We start from the raw sequence: 20726 nt of genomic DNA, 5'->3' as shown, positions 1-20726 counted from the left end.
TGTCCTGCCCGGGGAATGTCATGGGCCGGGGTGAGTAGGAAGCCTCTAAACGACTAGGGTATAACCAAACTCCTGGTGGTACCATGCTTGGGTTCTCTACCCTCTGAGTATAAAAGTACTTCTTCCTAGTAAATCATGTGGGGCCCACAAACACTCCCAGCAGCCTCAGCAGCAGCTTGCTGTCTGAGGGGTTCTAGAGAGGGGCAGGTCTGCTGTCCTAAACTCAAGTCTGCTCTGGAAGGGCCCCATGCCCCCAAGAACTCAACCTGATCAGATTCAAGCTCATCTGGGGCAGTTCTTTCACAGATTCTAAGGTAATCTCCCTCAAGAGATTGATCCTCACTCTGAGTCTGGGAGAAAGGCATAGCTGTACCCTTCCTGCTCCTTTTCTTGGAAGGCGCCTGTTCCATTGTTCCAGGATCCAGGGCCTGTTCAGTGGAAAGTTGCTTTGCTTGTGTTCTGGGGTACCTATGCCCTGGGTACATGGGTACCATATACTAAGGACTTATAAGGCTATCCCAGTATCCAATCGGGGGATGTACCTAAGTACTGAACATAACAATTTAGGGAGAAAGCAGATAGATGGGTCCTGATTGGCAGCATCCCAGTCAGACTAGTCAAAAACAGCGTCACATCATGCAAAAAGTGGGGGTAACCATAGAAGCAGATCCTACTTTCCTACAGGGTTTTAAAGGATTCAGGGATGGGTGGAGTTTAGATTTCTACATCTAAACTTCAGAGGGTTCAGGTAGAGTTTAAGGGTGAAGAGCTTTTTAAAGGCTGAGGGATGCGTGTAGTTTGGGGTGGTGAGGAGTGTAAGGGGTCAAGAATGGGTGGGTTTAGGCATAGAAAATCTTTTTAGGATTGGAGAATGGGTGGCGTTTAGAGGTAGGGATGGGTTCTTGGGTGCAGGGATGGGAAGAGTGTAGGGTCAGGGGCAGGTGTACTTTAGGTATAGTGAGTTTTTTTTTACATTTCTGGGATTGGAGGAGTTTATGGAGGAAGGGCTATTAGGGTTCAGGGATGGGCGTAGTTTAGGCATGGTGAGGGGTGTTTATGGGGAAGGGGTGGGAGGCATTTAGGGGTTGTGAGGAGTCAACGAATTAAGAGCATCCAATGCAATTGTTTATCAATGTAAAGTATATAAATCTGAAAATGAGGTTCCCTGAAGTAAAGCACTGAAATAAATATCTCCAACGAAACTATTTATGAAAATAAGACCTACAACCATTGCATTTACACCTTATAAAGTAAGCATGCAGAAGTCAATTCAAACAAAAAGACATTCTATAAATTAGTTTCTATGAAATGGTAAATGCCATTCATTCTGAAAATTTCCATTAAGAAGTTTAGGTGAAATGGTTTCTCAGTAATGATATTTCATGAAATCGCTTTTCTATGAAATCACATACAAAACTGTGCTGAAAGGCCAGTCTCAGGATATATTCCCTGAATTGTGGGAGGTAGGTTGGAACTAGGATGCCTAACCACTGAGAAATCTTAGAGGTCAGAGAACCATCAGGACCCCATGGGAATCTCCTTGCCAGACTCAAAGCTGGGAGAGAGCCCTTCCCAATGTCCCTGCACAGAGCCTCCACTTGGCATGGGTTGGCCCAAGGTGTGGCTCTCCACACTGACAGCTGTCAGTGACCTCTTTTGGTTGCCGTCCTTATGAGTAGAGGTTTCCTTGAATTGGGGACAGAAGTCAGATCCAAGGGGCGCAATGGACAACATCTCTTTGTTGGCCAGGGTGGCACTGTCTGACTACTGCAATGCATCTGTGAGCAAGTTAAGGTTAGGTACTTCACAGATGGGTTCCACAAGTGAGGAGAAGGGTTTCCCATTTGCTCAGGAGAGTGCAGATAGAGGGATGCAACTGAGTTAAAGAGAGATAGAACTGACAAGTGCCCCTGCATAACAGGGACTTTGTCCATGCTCTATTGCCTAAGCCGGGAAGCCCATCAAAGTATTGATTAGTCTATCTTTTGCTGGGGATGACCCTTTCTGCAGGGTCATCCCCAGAATTTTTGCCTTCACCCTTCAGTTTTCTGAACCTTTTTTAGTTCACCTTTAGGAATCTGCACACTTTACCACTGCTATCAGGTACTAAAGTGTTGCAGGGGTTCTGCACATATACAGAACTATGCACAGGAAAACATGATCTCAGTGATTTGGGGTGTACCAACCTACCACAAAGTACCCAAAATCCCAAACCGACTAGCTATAGCGTCTCATTCGTTCTCCGACTAACAGCAAAGCTACCAATGATTAGATAACCCCGAACATGTCACTCTCTCTTGGGAATCGCGGGAGCCAGACACTCTTTCGCGCACTTACTCATACTTTTCCACAATGCAAGTAAGCAGAGCCGTGGTTTAGTTTAAAATGTTTATTTTAACTAACGCGCTCTATGGTACAGTACACGTGCCGTTACTAGCAGCAAAATGCATAAACACAATATAGTCAGCATTGCCACAATTCCATAGAATACAAACGGGATATCATTTTATAAAGACAGTGGAAAAGGGCTACAATACAGAACCACCATTCCCGTTGTAAGAAATAGTTTATTATAAAAAAGAAGACCTCTGGGCTTTGTCAGCAGACCCCATACCTCAAGGCCTAGATGAAAGGATTACATCTCAGGAAAAGCACAGCTCTTCCCTACGGAAAGGTGTCTCTCCAAGTGTGTGAACAACATGCTTAGCTTGCAATCTTAAAGCACACGATTTCCAGTAGTTCAGCTGTGTGTGTCATGTTATGTCTAGGTGCGAAGGACTGACCAGAACAGAATAACAAGGGGCATTGTTGATCGACTTTGTACATCGTGTGCAGACTAAACCTCAGAGCATGGCAGAGAACGCGAAAAGCAGACAGCTCTCATGTGAAAAGGGCACAAACAGAGTCTTGCGAAATATATGCATGCAGTGTTGTGCACAAAAGCAGCCTCATGGTAGCAAAGCTCATGCTACCTTAGCAGATGTCCAACTATGGACCCACAATCTAGACTACACCCTTCCCCGGTAAGTCCATCATATGTAGACATAGTATGAAAACAGAGTTCAAAAAGTGCAAGCAAAGTTCAACTAGTGCGAGCAGAGTTCAAAAAGTGTGAGCTGAGTTCAAAAAGTGCAAGCAGAGTTTGAAAAATTGCTACGGGTTTAAAATTCAACTAAACGAACAACGGAGAAGGTGAAAAAAAAACTATTGGAGAGAAAAAAGTAATTTTGTAGAAAGGCATCCAAAACCTAAGAATAGGTGAATTTCAATCCATCATAGTGTAGTTGCAAAAAAATGCAACACCCTCCAGAAGTACATCATTGTCGCTGTCAGAAAAAAGCGATGCCATCCAGTTCAGCAAATCAAAGGAACAAGTGTGTTCTTCATACTCGGGTGCCTCCATTAGCATGTCTGGACAACTTACGTGATATTCGAAGTAACTGTGAAGTAGGAGATTCTGCGCTGCCTCACAGATATCCCATTGAGCCAAGACTCCAAGTGCAGCCGCACTCGCCATAAGGCCAATCCCAGAACAGTCCCGCTCATGAGCCACTGAGGCACCCATTAGCTGGTTGAAATCCAGGTCTGAACATGACGTATTGGAGAGGCTTAAATCCAACGCCCAAATAAACGGACATTGTAGACACCAAAAGACTGGTTGCACTCAAGTGAAATACGCAAAGTGGAAGGACAACCCATAAGACACACTGAGAGTTGCCAGAAGTAGTGTACAAAAGCATCTAAGCATAGGGTCACAGAGCAATTGCAGTCGGCCCAGTCTGTGCAGCACTATAAGGAGCAGCCATTGCGCAGCAGACACAGTAGAAGCAGGTTTCTAGCAGCTAATGCCAGTATTAAAGGGAATCCACCAAAGACGCTGGAAAAGATAGAATGAATGAATGCAGGAATAACACCAAATATTGTCTGAAAAGAAGTCACAAGGCCAGAGACGACAGCTTTAAAAAAATGTGCAAGGCCACTTGTATTAGATGCATTGAATATGCGGCGTATTAACTCCCCAAAATGCAGTGCGAGGTTAGTGTTTTAAAGTGTTTGAATTTCGCTAGCAGCGCTAGCCACCTGCAGGATGAAGGTTTCTCGTGTGGAAGTAAGGGCGACTTCTTGTTGGGTTAAAAGCGCCTGTAATCTGCTTAACTTGTTGAAATCTGCTTTCAAAGTTGGTATTGAAGGCCAAATTGAGCTATCGAGCTGCCCACGCGGGGGAGGAAAAAGAACATTTTTACAACAAATTACGTGTTGTGAAACAGTTACTATGTATGGTATGCCAGCCAGCAAGTTGCAGCATTCTTGCTTATTTAGAATAAGATAACTACAGTTAGTAAGCAGAGTGAACGTGGGAATTATTGCGGGAACTGGATTACCTTTTAAAACACATGCAAGGTTCAGAGCTGACATATTACATGCTCCGTGCAACTTTATATTTTTGCAAACAAGGGAATGACCTACTGTAGAATCACAGTCCTCCCCTGTAAGGAATACTTCTTTTTTATCCCACAAACATCGGTAGGTAAAAGGCAAAGACCACAGTTCATGCAGAAAAGCACTACCCAGGGGTTCAAAGTGGCCTAGCGGGTGATGTTTCATACAGGAGCTGAATTGAAACAGTGAGAAAGGCAAAGATATAACCCCATGAATTAGCCAAACAGTAGAATCTGTTTCAGCTACAGAAAAGGGCAAATGGTCTATTTTTTCTATATGTAGGAGGGTGTATATTATATCTTTCATGGACATAAACTGCTGTTTCTCAGTTAAATTAAATGGTAAAAACAAAGCAGAGGCATTCAAATAATCCCATGGCACCTTCCACATTTTTGGAGTTTGCAAAGTCCATGCAAATTGCATCACAGAACGCAATTGATTTTGCCCATGATATAATAGAGACACATCTTCTTGTACAATATCTATAACACAAGAAACAATATTATCTAAAGTGTAAAAACGGGAAGATAGCGTACCAATACTGTTGTCGACAACAGCAAGAACTTTTTCCAAGTTTGCTTGGTCAATTTCCCACAAACGAGACGCAGCCTCAATTTGTGAAAATTTCGATATTTCATTGTAAGTTGCGTAAATGAATCTCTTTGTTCTAGGAACCCTGGGTCCCAAGACAAAGTCGGCAAAATTAATGTTATTGGAAAACAACGATAAGTGTTGTTTAACGGACGATAGTGTAGAGTGCTGCAACCACTGCTGTTGACATAATTTACCAGCCGAATAGGTTGGTATCTGCAAACCTTGGGTCGGGTCTGTCTTGCATATAACCTAAGGTAGTGTTGTGAAAACGTAGTTGGCAGGCATTTGAATTAGTCTGCCAAACTAACCAACCCAATGGATCCAGTTCAGACGTATTAAATGTGTTATTTTGAAATAAATGTGGTAATGTATCAATGGTAGAATTTGTGCATGAGCGCCAATTGTTATATTCGGCTAAAAAAGGAATGGCAGGGGTGTTCATTTTCTTTGCAGTGGCCAAGCCAAAACAAGTTGTTTGGTACACTGTATCATTTAAAAACAAAATTTGTGCTGGTATGAGGCAGGCATGATGTAAGGCTTCAGTGCCTCGCACCTGCCAGTTTTTTTTAACCCCAGATCGATTTCAAATCAATAGTGGCCTTCCAAAGATCATAACCCCTTACCGACAGCTCATGTTAGAAAGAATTAGAATACATTAATTTAGTATGGGTTAACATGACCTTGGGAGTTGAAGAAATACTCTTTTAAAAAAAAAAAAAATTCTAAAACCTTTATTGACTACTTCAGGGTGATCACATTACACTGTTGCATCAAATCAAAGCATCTTACACATCAGGCAATGTTCAAGAAACAATAGACAGATGGAAATTACAGTCCAACAGTAGCATTATCCTGTATGGCATGGCAGAAATATAAATAGCAGAAAGCCACAGGAAAGGGTAATAACCCTGCGGAGGGAAAGACAGGCCAGGCTGGGGGGAACACGAACAGGGAAGGAGACAGTCATTGTCCAACATCAGTGGCCGCCGTGGGCGGGGTGCCCGCGGGGAGCACGGGAGAGGCAGTTCTGCTCGAATGTGGTCGTGAGTGGAGGTATGTCACTAGGGGGCTCCAGATGTCAGGTGGGCGTGACCTCGCCGGCATCAGATGCCAGAACTCAGATAGTAGGGTCTGGCATCTTCGAAGCGTCTTCATGCCAATGGGCGAACTTGAGCACCGGTCTGCGACCCCAACACATAGCCACACTACGCCTTGTGAGGACAAGCAGCATTGCAGTCAGTCGGCGAGAGGAGTCCAGACAAAACTTGACAAAGCCCAGCAGGCACGATGGTGAGTCGGGGCTAACCCGGGTGGAGGTAACTTCAGAGATGACGGCACAGACCCCCCACCAGAAGTCCGACACCTTAGGGCACATCCAAGCGAGATGCATAAAGTCAGCAGCAGGGGCAGAGCAGCGCATACAATTATCGCTAGGTATGAGTCCCAATTTATGTAGCTGAACAGGGATGCGATATAGTCTGTGCAGATATTTAAAATGTATGAGACGAAGACGATAGTTGGGAGACAGTTTCTTAGTCTGGTTACAGCAATAAAGCCAATCAGCTTGGGAGATGTCCACACTGAATTCAGCGCCCCATTCCACCCGAGCGCACTCAGTAGAAATAGTGGTGGATGATAGCTTAAGGGCATATCATTTTGTTACCAGCTTGCAGGGGGTGGGGGATGTATATGTAGAATCAAGAGCAAGGGTGGAGTTTGGGGGAATGTAGGGTGAAGCTCCGGACAAATTGCTCGGAGCTAAAAAAAGAGAAGAGTGTCCATCGGACCGGAGGAATCAGGAAGAGAGTAAAACGCATTCCCAGGGTAAAGATCCGCCAATGTCGTCAATCCCAGGCGAGTAGCATGTTTGGACATGCCAGTTGGATGCAGAGGAGGGAAGGCATACGATCGGCATGTTATTAGCCGAAAGCGTGGGAGCATTGGAGAAATGACACAGTCCCAACCAAGCCCAGCTCAGGGTCTCAATCGTGTCCACCTACCCACAAGGGCGGCTAGCCGGCACAAACAAGGTGGTATTCAGCTGCCAAGGGGTAGCAAGGTCGGCTTCGACAGTGACGTGTGGCTGAAAAGGGGCAGGGTGAGCCCAGAAGTTTAAGAAACTGGCCTGGGCACTTAAGGCATATAATTTGAAATTGGGAGAGCCCATACCGCCGACTGACATGGGGAGGGTGAGAATATCATATGCAATCCTGGGCTACTTGCCAGCCCAAACGAGTGAAATGATCAAAGAGCGGATTTTGCAAAAGAAATGGGCTGTTAGAGAAATGGGGATGTTTGTGAAAAGATAAAGGAATTTTGGGAGAACAACCATCTTAGTAATGGCTATGCGACCTGCCAGGGACAGAGGGAGCCGGTTCCAGTGGGGTATTTCGGATTCGAGCCAGTCTACGGCTCGTCCAAAATTGGCCCCCCAAAGGTCGTCTAAGTCCCTGCTCAGCCAAATTCCCAGGTAGCGGGTGGGTCTAGAAGCCCATATAAAGGGGAAATCAGGTGTGAAGGGTTTAGTGGCATCTGTGAGGGGAACAATATTGACTTGCTCCAGTTCACCTGTATGCCGGACAAACCGCAGAATCTTATTATCTCGCTCACAAGGGGGCTTAGGTTATCTTGAGGATGGCGGACATATAACGTGATGTCATCCGCATACATGGAGACAAGGAGAGAACGGGCCGAAAAGCCGATGCCCTTCTGAGTGTGGTGTTGTAAAAGTCTGGCAGCGAGTGGCTCCATCGCGATAGTGAAGAGCATAGGGGAAAGTGCCGCGCTCAATGGAAATGGGATCCGACACTTGGCCGTTAATCCGAAGATGTGCGGAGGGACGGGTATAGAGGAGTGATATCTTATGGATAAAAATGTTACGGAAACCAAGGCACGACAAAAGAAAGAATAGAAATGGCCACTCAAGTGTATCGAATGCCTTTGTGGCATCAAGTAGGGCCGCTACAGCAGGGAGACCAGGGTTGATTTAGTGGAGAAGCTAAAAAATTGTCCTGGGGTTCTGAGAAGTGGCACGACCAGGGATGAAGCCGGACTGATCTGGGAGGGCAATGAGGGGCATAAAGAGGAGCAGACGGTAGGACAGTAATTTAGCAAAAATCTTGTTATCGATGTTAATTAAAGAAAGGGGACGATAGGAGTCGCGACAGTCAGCTGGCTTGTCTGGCTTGAGTAGCAGCGTGAGCACTGCCTCCCGGAGTGACTGCGGGAAAAGGCCATTATCAAAGGAATCATTATACATGGCGGCCAGGTGTGACACAAGAAGCGGGGCAAACGTCTTATAGAACGAGGCGAGGAGGCCGTCGAGACCAGGGGCCTTATCATTGGGCAAACTATTTATGGCTGCGAGTATCTCCTCCTTGGAGAAGGGCTCATCTAAGAATTTGCGGTGGTAGTCCTCCAGCCAAACCAACGCAATGGTATTGAAATATTGTTCGAAAGCCTCGCGGGAAGGGGAGGGACCGGCAGCGTAGAGCTGCGAGTAATAGTCCATGAAACGAACCTTGATTTCTTCTGGGGAGGTGGTTCTGGTGGGACCACCGTCCCGGAGAGCCGTGATATATGACGTGGCGCGAGGAGGGTGTAAGAGGTTTGCCAGGGTGTTACCTGGCCGATCGCCTTCACCGAAGCGATGCGCTCGGGCCTCCCTGCCGAGAAAGGAGAGTTCCCTATCCGCCTCCTCAGCAAATTCAGTATGTTTTACACGCAAGTTTGCAAGGGTTTCTGACCTGGGGTGGGCCGCATGGTCAGCATCGAGGGCCTAAATCTCTGATTCTAACTTGTCCAGAGAGGAGCGGATGGAGCGAAGAACACCAGCTTGTTCCGAGATACACTCGCTGGGTATCACTGACTTGAAGCCTTCCCAGAGGATAGACGCGGAGTCCACGGAGCCGACGTTTAAGTCAAAGTAGTTGGTAATCGCTGTTTGGATCTCAACACAGAAAACGGCATCCCGGAGGGCGTTCGGAGGGAGCCGCCATGTGAAGGCACGCCGCGGAGAATCAGGAAGACGAAGGCAAAGCTGGATTGGCGCGTGATCGGAGAAGGTGCGTGCCATATGGTCCGCAGAGGTCAGCCATGTGACATCAGGGGAGGTAACCCAAAGATCAATACGGGACCAGCAGCCACGGGCACCAGTGACGCAAGTGCCCTCATGGGCCTCGGGCCGGAAGTGACGGCAGGCATCATATAACGAGTTGTCGGTAAATATCGACTGAAGCAAAGCAGTAGAGTGGGATGGGAAGAGTGGGGGCCGGAGCGGTCCAGGACCGCAGACAGTGTGACGTTGAAATCACCCCCTCAAAGAAGGGCAGCCGGTCCCAAAGAAGAAATGAGGTGCCATACATGAGTGAAAAAATCAGGATCATCCAAGTTGGGTACGTACACAGCAGCGACAGTCATGGGTTGAGACAGGAGGGTGCCATGCAAGATGACATACCGTCTGTCCAGGTCAGTGAGCACCTGGATAGTGTGCCAAGGGAGCCCTCTTCTTATCAAAATAGACACTCCCCTTGAATAGGAGGAATAAAAAGCGGAGTGCATTCGCCCCAGTAGCGCGACTGAAGTCTGGCAGAGTTTGCAGGCAGCAGATGAGTTTCCTGCAGAAGGCAGATGTCGACCTTATGCCGGTGTAGGTGTGAGTGAATGAGCCTGGCTTTGCGGTGATCGTTAGAACCTCGGATGTTCCAGGTCCAACATGTGGTGTCTGTCATGGTGTTGTAAACTTAAAGAAAAAATAGAGTGCAGTGTAAGAGGCCAGGGAGCGCAAACAGCCACCATGTATGCTCGGGCAAGTATAGCCTGACAATAAGAGAAGGCGGGCACTTGAAGCGCGCACTGGAACCGCCGGCGATCTGCCGTCAGGGACATCCAAGCCATGTCAATAGGCTTCAGGGAGCAGAAAGCTCTGAAGGAGGAACCTGTGTCTGTCAAGGGGGAGAGGATGCCTATTGCCGACATGCAGCCCCGAAAAGGCCTAATGATAAGGTGATGCATACAGCTAGAAATTGGAAGATGCGGAAGCAAAAACATGAAAAACACCATAAAGCAATGAAAAAAACAAGAGAACCCTCTACCCCAAACCATCCCAACCCCACGTACATGATGCAGTATAACACCCTGTTTCTGGCAAAGCCAAAACAGACCAAGTGCAGTCAAGAACATTCCGCATTGACCACCCCCCACCCTGCCGTCGCCCCTTGCAACCCAATAAATATTACCCAAAGGACCCCCACCCTCACACCCACTCCAACCCCCCAATCAGGCTGAGATACCACCCCTACCCACCCCAGGAACCCACAACTAGGAAGAAGGGAAACAACATTAGGAAAGTGAATTATCCCATGAGGGCATGGCAGGGCTCAGCGTACTCCCCCGCAGAGAAGCAGGGTGGCCAAGCTGAAGTAACAATGGACAACATTCAGGAAAGGATTGGCTAGCAAGTCACAGCTTTTTCAATCATTGTCGCTGAGGCGATTGGATGCAGCAAGCTGAGAACTGGACGGTGAGGAGTGTGATGATATATCGAGTTTCTTAGCAAAGGCATCTCTGGGATCGGGGAATGCAAGCGCTTTTGCGCCCTGCCGGACTTTCAGCTTTGCCGGATAGGCTAGAGAATAAGAGACCTCATGTTTTTGTAGGATCTGTTTTGCGGGAAGGAATTCATGCCGGGCAGCCTGCACAGTAAGAGTATAGTCCGGGTAAAATGAGAGTGAATTTCCTTGGTGATTGGTTTTGCCCTTGTCGCGTGCTGCATGGAGAATGGCATCCCGGTCTCTGAAACATAGGAATTTTGCAATAATGGGGCGAGGAGGCAATCCCGGACCAGGGCGTGAAGAGTTCCTTGACCAATTGCTCCACAAAGTCCTCCATGCGAGAGGTGGACTCTGGTACACCTGTAATGCAGAGATTGCTCAGGTGGGAATGCGCCAACCAAGTCCTCATTTTTATTACGAATAATATCTAGGATTTTGTCCATCTGCAGCGATTTCCGATGGTCCTGAGTAGCTGCGTCCTCAATGTCTGAGATCCTGGATTCGACGTGAAGGAGGCGATTATCGTGGGAGTCAACCCGGGCCTTCACCGAGTCCAGATGAGCGGAGAGTTGGTCCAGTTGTGCCGCTATTCCAGTGACTGCTGATTTCACCTCCAGCATAATTGCCTTCAGGTCATCGTCACGGGCCAGAGGCGCATCCATAGAGGTCGCAGTGTCACCACCATCCGAGCCAGGGCCGTCCTGGCGAGTCGATCTTCGTTGGTCAAAGGTGATTTTGGGCTGCTTGGGGTCAGTCCTCCCCATGGTGGCCAGTCCCAGACAGCCACCGCCACTAAGGAGCAAGGGGGAGAAGTAGCGACCAAGAAAGGCTGTGGCAAAGGGAGCGGCGAGTGGGCCACCCCCTCCAGCAAGTGGAGACACACAAGAAGAGATAGGCAAAACACCAGTACTTGGGGGCAGCCGCAGCCGGCCTCCAAAAAACGATGGGCGCTGAGATGGCGGTGGAGAGATGCGGCCAACAGCAAAGGCAGCAGGATGTGGGCACAGCCAGGAGATGGCGGAGCGGCGCCCAGCAGGATCTGAAGGTGAAAAAGGAAGCAGGGAAGCACAACAGACTCCCCACGAAGGCCAGGCGAGTACCAAGCGCGAGGCCCTCCTTACAGGGCCTATTATGGCGGGGACCTCGTAGCTCGCAAAGCGAGGTCCAGGTGGGGCAAGGAAGCCTCCTCCGTTGATGCAAACAAAGGGCGAAGGAGAGATGGGTGCCTGGAGTTGAAGCTGCAAGTGCTAGACACACAATGTGCAGGATGGCCATCTGGGGGTCACAGTGCAGAGTAGCACCGCACATGCCCCCAGGCTCTAGAAGGTCCAGCCAGTGAAGGAGCGCAGGCCCAAGGGCAGAGCACCAGCAGCAGATGAGGGTCAGAGCCGGCACGACACAGTCACAGAGCTGCACCCGCTGCGGAGACAGAGAGGAGGAGGCGGGGTGGTCAGCGGGGAGAATCAGCTCAAGGTGCATGCAGTCATCAAGCCTCTCGCACAGCCCCAAGTCAGGATCAGGCCTGCGGGGCCGAGACAGCGCCAATCTGCAGACAAGGGCCACCTATTCCGAATGGGGGCAGTGTTTAGTGAGGGCCCAGTGCCCGGAGCCTCCCAGTTGCAGGCAGAGCACAGACACTAAGGGCGGCGGGGTCCAGGTATGTCAGGCTGTAGAGGGCAGAGGCCAGGGCATAGATGAAGGCAGGGCACCCCATACAATGCAGTGGGGGAGAGGCCGGGAGTGCGCGCCAGTCTGGGGACTCACCAGTGGAGGGATGCGGGGGGTACGCCGCTCCTGTCACCGAGCCTGGGGCACCTCTAGCTGCCGGAGTATGCGACAGAGAGGTAGGGAAGATGGCACCCAAGTCGATAGGGCCCGGGCCGGGTAGTGCAGCTCGCGGACCCCCAACCCCGCCAGAGCAAGACGCAGCGGCAGTGCAACTCACCGGTTCGTGTAGTGTGGAGCCCTCAGACGTCCCGCAGGCGATGTGAAGCCCCCAGACCCTGGCCCAGCAGCGGAGTGAGGAGGGCCGATCCAGTGCAGCCTCGAGGCATGGGCCCAGCGCAGTAGTCGGGCAGCGTAACTCAGCCCCAAGCCATCGCCAGAAGGCAGGAGCAGGATCTATCAACGCCTCAGGAGATGCCAGGTAAGGAAATGCTGTTCAAGAACCGGTATAGTTTAGTTGTCTGCAGGATGATGACGGATTTTTTAGCTTGGCCGGCAGAGCCCACTCAGAGTGCGGCCATCTTGCAGCCGGCCAAGCCACACCCCGGAGTTGAAGAAATATTCAATTTAAAATAATAGGACTCAGGAGCAGACCTGTCAAAGTCTGTGAAGTATGTAGATTTACATCTAAGTGTTTTTGAGCTCCCTTTCAACGGAGTAGGACAATGTTCCAACTGTGTGTAATTAACAACAGGTCGTAATGTATTTGTCTTATGTAGGAAATGATGCCCATAGTGTTAACAGAACAAATTGGCATAATTGGCAGAATTCAAATATAAATCTTCAGCATTAAAAGCAGCATAATATTTCAAATCTGAAATCAATGCTTGTACTGCATGTACATTCTAATCATCTGAACATATGTCCTGTGTTACCACATCACCCATGGAGACACGAAAAACGTATGGAACGTTGACGATTTCCGTTGGCCCATGTACTTGGAAATCCACTTTATCACAGACGATGCCATCAGCAACAGGAAACGCTGAAATGTTAACAAGAGTCTGGTCACGTTTCATGACGTAGAAAGACAAGTGGGGGCGAAAATACCATCAACCAAGTTCACAGCATAGCGTTCGGGGAAATAGTGACCATTGATGAGCAGAAAAAACACTGTGACAAAGCCAATTGTCATGAAGAAAAAGATCAGGACGAGAACCAACCAGATGTATGTCCAAGGAGGGACCAAATAAGTCTGTTTAAACCAGGAGACAAAACCAGTCAATTTTGTAGGGCGAATTGAGGAGTTGGGGGACGAGTCATAAGAAGAACTGCCATGGTGTAAAGGATTGTCGGGCAATCTAAGACTCACTTGTGGGATCTGCATATTCAACTTCTGCATTGCAGGAGGAAGCTGGGGGAACAGGCAAATGGTCAACAACAGGGTCCATCTCTATGACAGTGTCGTTTGGTGAAGTGGAAGTTGTACCAACCCCAGGATTCCTAGAAATTGTGGGGCAAGAAACAGGAGACGTCACACTGTTCAGAATCGGCCAGATGTTGTAGCTTGACATTGTCAATGGAGGTGTAGTGGTTGTCTTTGCGACCAGGAAGTGGTGGTAAAATGACTGTACGAGTACCCTTTAAGCCAAGCACTGGAACCGGTGCACGATAAGAGTGACCAAACTCTTTTTTGTTCTCCAACTTCTCTCGGACTAGATCTCCAACTTAAATAACGTTGCTGCAAGATAGAAACAGTCGCAGATATTCCAGCATGGGCCAAAGCCACACCTTCATGTACGGCTTTGATTAAAGTATGTCTGCGGTCCACGTTGGGAATCAGCCGTTCTCCCACATCAGGTATTCTAGCAAAAAGAACTTGTTTGGGAGTTAACTGATAAGAATACTTTGAAGGGAAACCCTGTGAATTATTTGAGCCCTTCGCAGTTGCAGCTATTGCCACCAAAATGTCATTATTAATCTTAGTCAGGGACCTTGTAACGGCTGCTACTGAACACATGGCTACTGCAGATTTGGCTGCTTTGTCAGCCAAACAATTCCCAAGAACGTGTGCTCCCACACACTGATGGCCAAGAGTATGTATAACATGTGTGAGTGGCAGACGTTGTTTAAGATCTGCCACGCGAACCCAAAGCGTTCTATGCTTAATTGCACTGTCTTTTGAATCTCGATAATCATTTTATGACCAAAAGAATAAGTTGTCATTAAACGACTGAACACAGTAATAGGAATCACACAAAGAGTGTAGAAACACTTGGATCTGCAAACTCGAGAGCTAGAACCAGAGCGCGCAGCTCACCCAATTGGGCGGTACAGTCACCTAGTGCCTGTGTACGCACTATATTAGACTTGAACTCTCGATTCACGATTGTACCCGCAACAATAGCACAAGCCACTGAATAAGCATGTTTAGAACCAGTGGCCGGTTGCGCCGAACCATCGGTGTAGATGATACATGCGTACTCCTCCAAGGGAAGCAAAGACGGAGGAGGTGGATGAACATGTTCGTACTGCAAGAACTCCTGTGTCTGAAGAGAGGGGTCAAAGATAAACGTGACATCCGTAGACGTCAAAGAAGTGGCCCATTGTATCCAACGGGGATTTAATGCTTTAGAGTTTGGTACACTCACCTTTGTCACTGCTTCTAAGGCAGGGTAAGGTGTAACTACCAGAATGCGTTTCCCCTGTGCTAGTGCACGTTCCTTCAAGACCGCCATTTGCACAGCTGTCAAAACCTTTTCAACAGTGGAAAACCGTATTTCGGCAGAAGTGTACAAATGCGATTTGTATGCAATAGGCACTGTGTCGCCTTCATTGTATGTAAAGTAAGTGAAACCCACTGCGCCCGCCACGATTCTTATCACCAGGTTTGTAGGGTTATCACGTGTCAACAAGCAAATCAGACTGCAAAGAATGCAAAATAGCAGAATGTTCCGAGAGCCAGCTGGCTTTTGAAAAGGTAGGTTGCATCAAAGCATAGAGAGGCTTGATACGCTGGGCATACTCGGGAATGTAAGCCCTCTCGAAATTCAAAAATCCCAGCAAAGACTGAAATTTTTTCAGGGTAGTTAGGGATTGCAAGCGTGCACATTTCTCCAGAAAGGGGGGTACCAAGCCCCGACCTTCATTATTGAGCTCATAGCCCAAAAAAAGCACCGCATAGCAAGCGGTGTGTGATTTAGCAAAATTAAATTTGTATCTGTAGTCCGCAAACTCAAGGATTATACGGTCAACGTGGCATAGAAGCGGCCGTAATTCGTCGTCTGTGAGATAAATATCATCAACATACGAGTATGCATCTGGGTTTATACTGTCTAACAAAGAGACAACACATGCGGCGAAAACCCCGGGGCTATTCTAATACCCCATAGGTAAACGTCAAAATTTTTTCTGTTTTCCACCGGCCGAGAATGCGGTCCATTAACTGCATTCAGGGGACAGGGCATGATTGTAAAAGCCATTTGAAATGTCAAGCGTCATTTTATATTTTTTACGAACAATACTGTCCACAAAGGCAGAGCTATGGGTATTCAGTACCGCTAAAGTACGACAATGAGAGTTCAATTGTCGGTAATCCAAAACTATGCGATAAGTCCATCCGGTTTAGACACAGTAAAAAGAAGATTATTCATCAGTAACACATGTCTCAATCACTCTTTGATACTCCAACTCAGTTAGAACATCAATCGGCAAAAAGTGGACATCATTTTTTCCTCCTTCTGTAATCTGCCAAAAGAGGGCCTCAAGATTGGAGCCTGGGGGCGGTCAAGAGACACTAAGCTAATCCCAACTATAGACAGCTTCGCGATACCGGAGGCTCAAGATGTTACCAAGCTTCTGTCGGCAATTCAATCTGGTTCCCCTCTAGATCCATATCCAGTATCAGTGGTCAAACTTGTCCCGAATGCTATTGGGTCGGTTCTTGCCCCAGTGTTTAACACTATTTTCAATTTGAGTCTGTTTCCCAAGTCTTGGAAAAGAGCTTCAATCCTCCCACTTTTGAAGAAAGCTAACCTAGACCCTAAGGAGCCTAACAACTACAGATCCATATCTCGCCTTCCGTTGCCAGCTAAGATGATTGAAAAGGAAATTAATTCTCAGCTAAGTTCCTTTCTTCAGACTAATTGCCTACTAGACTCAACGCAATTTGGATTCCCTGCTGAACACAACACTGAGCTGGCTCTGATTAAATCAACAGAAGAAATCAAAGAGGCATTAGATCAGGGAGAAGCTGCAATTTTGATTATGTTGGACCTCTCTGCGGCCTTCAACACTGTCCACCACGAAGTGCTGATGGACCGGTTAGTCGAAAGGGGGGTTCAAGGCAAGGCTCACGCCCTCCTAAAATCTTTTCTCACTGACAGAACCCAAACAGTGGACCTAGGCAAAGATCGATCGAGGCCTTTCTCCCTGCCCTGCGGGGTACCACAGGGGTCTGCACTCAGCCCTATACTATTCAATGTGTACGTGTCTCCGCTGGCAGCCGTTATAAGATCATTTGGGCTCCAGCTGACCTCTTATGCCGATGACACACAAATAGTGTTGTTAATACAGAAGGGTGACAGGACAAGACTGCCACGACTGCATGCAAGCCATCGCAAGCTGGATGTCAGCCAACTGTCTTAAGTTAAACGCAGAGAAAACTGAGGTTATCATCTTCGGAAATTCCTCTAACCTCTGGACACCCAACTGGTGGCCTGAGGCCATGGGCTTGTACCCAGCCCCCACCGTCAAGGTGAAGAATTTGGGGGTGATCGTGGTCTCTAAACTTTCCTTCGGGGATCAGATTAGCCGGGTCGTATCTTCTTGTTTCCATCTTCTTAGGATCCTGAGGAAAATAAAAAAAAATCTTCCTGAAGATAGCCTCAGGACAGTAGTCACTGCTCTCATTTTGTCTTGACTGGATTATTGCAATGGCCTCTATCTCAACATCCAAAAAAGACATCTTAACTGACTCCAGGTCATACAAAATGCAGCAGCTAGGGTGCTCTTGGGCACCCCAAAGTTTTGTCTCAGTGAAGAAGGGACTTCAAAACCTTCACTGGCTTCCGGTGAAACAACGCATGGCATTCAAGGCTCTTTGTATGGTCTTTAATGCCCTTAAGAGGTCTGGTCCTGTTTACATGAGACAACACCTGCAATGGTATGTGCCTGGCAGAGCATTGCGCTCAGCTGAGGCAAAATAAATATTAATTCCACGCATCAAAAAGGCCAGTTGGGGAGGTAGGAGTTTTTTCTGTTGCGCCGCAAAGGCCTGGAACAGCCTCCCCCTCCACCTCAGAAGTGCAACTGAGCTCCTTTCTTTTAGAAGGAGGCTGAAAACCTGGCTATTTCCCTGATCATGAAGGATAAGGAAAGGTTGAGCCTGCACACCAGTGTAGTAAAGTTTTGCCGGATACTCTAATCAACTCTAATCTAGTTAACTAATTGTGAGGTGTGCTGTCATGTGTAGGGGTGTTGCCCTAACCCCTTGAGGAAAATGTCTGAAGTGGAGGAGTGGAGTGACCCAAACCTACATGACGCACTACACAAGACTATAAAAGTCTATATCCTTATTTTAATATTCTTCTGAATATTTCAAACATCAAAAATTCGTAAATATTTTTGCATCTGCCAACTTACTAAAACATATACTAGTCAGAACATCGTGAGTACAAACAACCGTTGTGCAAAAATCATAAGAGTATGAAAAAACATAGACATGTTCAATCCATTTACATTTCTGACTTTAGAAGCAACAAAATAATAATATTCTTTTGTTTTACAATGAAAATTCCCAATGCATTTCGGGTTGACGAAACCCTTCTTCAGGGGATACACATTGTAGCGAAGAAATCAATTTTCAACATGGTCCATCAATCTGAGAACTACAACGAAAACAGAAAGTCTCATTCACTAAATGAGAAGTTGCAACAAGCTGTAAAATAGGATTTGCACTACTGGAAGATTCCGTGAAAGCAAACAGTTAAAACGTGCGTGGTTTTCAGGAAAGGAGGTAGTAGCCGAAAGATGCCCAAATGTGCCGAGAGTGTGCGTATGTCAGAACGCGATTAAAGCCAACCGGGGGTGTGATGCAAAACTAAGGGAAAGTGCTGCTAGGGACTGAGTGAACTTGTGCTTAAAAGGTAGTATCGCTGAGTAATATACTTACAGCGAGATATGTAGTGAAAAGATGGTCACTGGAAGATATGTCACTTTCAAAGGAAGGGAATATCTGTGGAGCAGAAATGGTAGCTGTGAGGCGTAATCTCTCTTAGGTCATGTGACCTGTGTTGCCGTTTAACGAGCACCCGAGTGTCAAAGATCTTACCTAAATGGTGGTAACGAGCCATACGTTCATGTAAAGGTCAGCTGTCAGGGAATCAAAATGTAAATACCATAAGACTCAGGGGAGAGATTAAATGGGCTGAAGGAACAAAGTTTTTGATAGCACGAACGCCGCTTACCAGCAGATCCGTGCGGGCTCCGACCGAGTGCAAAGTTCGTCGTCTCCTGAGAACGTGCGTGATGACGCATGTGTTCCCGGGACTTTTTAAAGGGGCCTTCCTTTCAATGAAACGACTCGAGTTGAAAAACTTTATGAGCATGAACAAGATAACGTGAAAAAGAGTGAAAGTGGGATGAGAAAAAATTAAAAACGGAATTTAAGAGAGTGCAAATCCTTTACAAATAAATGAAAAGTGCCTCTACTGTGTTACATATGTATTAGCAAAATCTCTTCATCTAAGATGTCAATATTAGAGGGGTTGTTTACAAAAAACATAGCAATTCTACATGGTCATTGAGGCCCCCCGGGGTAAGGGTGCCAAGTTGTTTTATCCAAACAGTTTCTTTTCGTGCTAGGGTTGTGTTGAAATCAATGCCTGGCTTGGATTGTATCTTTTCTAACACTGTAAAGCGTAATTGTGGTATTGTGTGCGAGGTATTTACCCAGTGTGTTGCTAAGCTTGACTTGAAATTTTTGTTGCGTATAGTGCTTTTATGTTCCACTATTCTTGTTTTTATTTTCCTGGAGGTTCTCCCTACGTACACTAATCCACAAGGGCATTGAATTGCATAAATGACGCCTTCAGTGTTACAGTCCGAGGAGTGTCTTAGAGTGATTTTTTGTCCTGATTGTGGGTGTGAGAATAAGTTGCCCACGATGACATTACCACATTGGCCACAATTGTGGCATTTTTGCATGCCTTTGTAGGTTTGTTTTCTGGTTGAGTCTTTTGGTTTTAATATTTCTCGAATGTTTTTAGATCGAGTGTGGGCAAATAAGGGAGGGCCTTTATACAATTCTTTGAAATCCGTTTCCTGTGAAATGATTTCCCAACGTTTGTGGATGATTTTCTTTATTTGAGAGGTTTGTGCTGAGTATTTTAAGACAAACACTTCGCGTTGTTTGGTCTGTTTCTGTGAGGGTTGAAGAAGTTCCTTTCGTTTTTTAAGTGTCACTGTCTTTTGGGCTTGTGAAAGCACTTCTTCCGTGTATCCACGTTCCATGTATCTCACTTTTTGCTCCTCTATAAGTTTGGTGCATTGTGTTTCCTCTGAAGTTATCCTCTTGATCCTTATAAATTGAGACACCGGAAGATGTTTTTTCAAGGAATACGGATGTGCGCTAAAAAAATGTAGCGCATTGTTGACATCTGTCGGTTTTTTGTATACTCTTGTTTGAAGCCCTGTTGATGTTTTGGAAATTTCAATGTCTAAGAAGTGTATTTCATTTGTTTGAATTTCTGAGGTAAACTGAATGCGTGGATTGTGTCGGTTCAATTCTTGAATGCAATCCTTTAACATTTGAATTGGTCCCTTCCAAATGACCAGTAAGTCGTCTATGTACCGTAACAGTAGAATTGTGTGTTTTCGCCATGTGGGATTCTGAAGAATGTGTTGGTATTCAAAGTGTGCCATGAAGGTATTGGCATACGACGGTGCCCCGGGAAATCCCATTGATGTTCCTGTTTTTTGTAAGTAATGGTGTTTTTTCCAGCTAAAATAGCTGTGATAGAGTGAAAAGTGTAAGAGTTCCAGTAGGAACACACTCATGTCCTGTTCTAATGTAGATTCCAAAAGTCGCCACTCCACCGCTTCGAGACCTTCATTGTGGGCTATGGATGTGTATAAGGATACCACATCTATTGTGCATAGAATGATATCCTCTTCATTATGGTATTTTACAGTCTCCAATTTTAGTAGGCAGTCCGTTGTGTCCTTGACGTAGGTCTCCCATGATTGAACTAGTGGTTGTAGATGAAAATCCAGGAACTGTCCGATAGGTTCATGTAAAGATCCACACCCTGCTACAATAGGGCGAAAAGTTGGTTTAGACGCGTTCTTATGTATCTTGGGTAACATGTATATGTGAGGTGTTTTAGGTGTTTCAACCAGTAAGAACTTTCTGGTATTCTCTGTAATCAGACTATTCTCCATGGCTTTAGTTAGAATTGTGCCTAAGAGATCTTT

Source organism: Triturus cristatus, chromosome 1_2, assembly GCF_964204655.1.
Source record: "Triturus cristatus chromosome 1_2, aTriCri1.1, whole genome shotgun sequence".
Taxonomy (NCBI): Eukaryota; Metazoa; Chordata; class Amphibia; order Caudata; family Salamandridae; genus Triturus; species Triturus cristatus.
This window is presented reverse-complemented; position numbering follows the sequence as displayed.